We start from the raw sequence: 442 nt of genomic DNA on the forward strand, positions 1-442 counted from the left end.
CTCTCCGGCGGGAGGCTCGATCTGGTTCCCCCAGTGGCGCTCGGGGTCAAAAGTCCCCTCCTTAAGCAGGGCCTTTTTGAGAGTACTGAGGTGGACTCTCTACCCTCCCCTTTTCCCGCGCGGTCTTTTAGTTTTCGGCATCTACGGGGAAGAGAGAGGTTAATAAGCGGGGGAGGTGGAGGCCTCGACGCCGTGGAAGGCGCTCGTTTGAGTTCCACCGAGGAAGAGTCAATTCGTTGGCGCTCAGCGGGGAGCGCGCGGCAGAATTGCGGATAAGGATAATTCCTTGTCGCCTGGGGAGGCGCACGTAGGAATCGGTTCGCGAATCGTAGATAGGAGTTGTGCTAGCGCTCAGCGTAAGCGCTGGTATAGTTACCTTTTGTCGCACTAGGATAAGAGAGAATGAGGATATTCGGCCTGCTAACGCTTCGCTTATATACTC

This window comes from Mycetomoellerius zeteki, unplaced genomic scaffold (genome assembly GCF_001594055.1).
Source record: "Mycetomoellerius zeteki isolate Tzet28-1 unplaced genomic scaffold, Tzet1.0 scaffold1142, whole genome shotgun sequence".
NCBI classification, from domain to species: Eukaryota; Metazoa; Arthropoda; class Insecta; order Hymenoptera; family Formicidae; genus Mycetomoellerius; species Mycetomoellerius zeteki.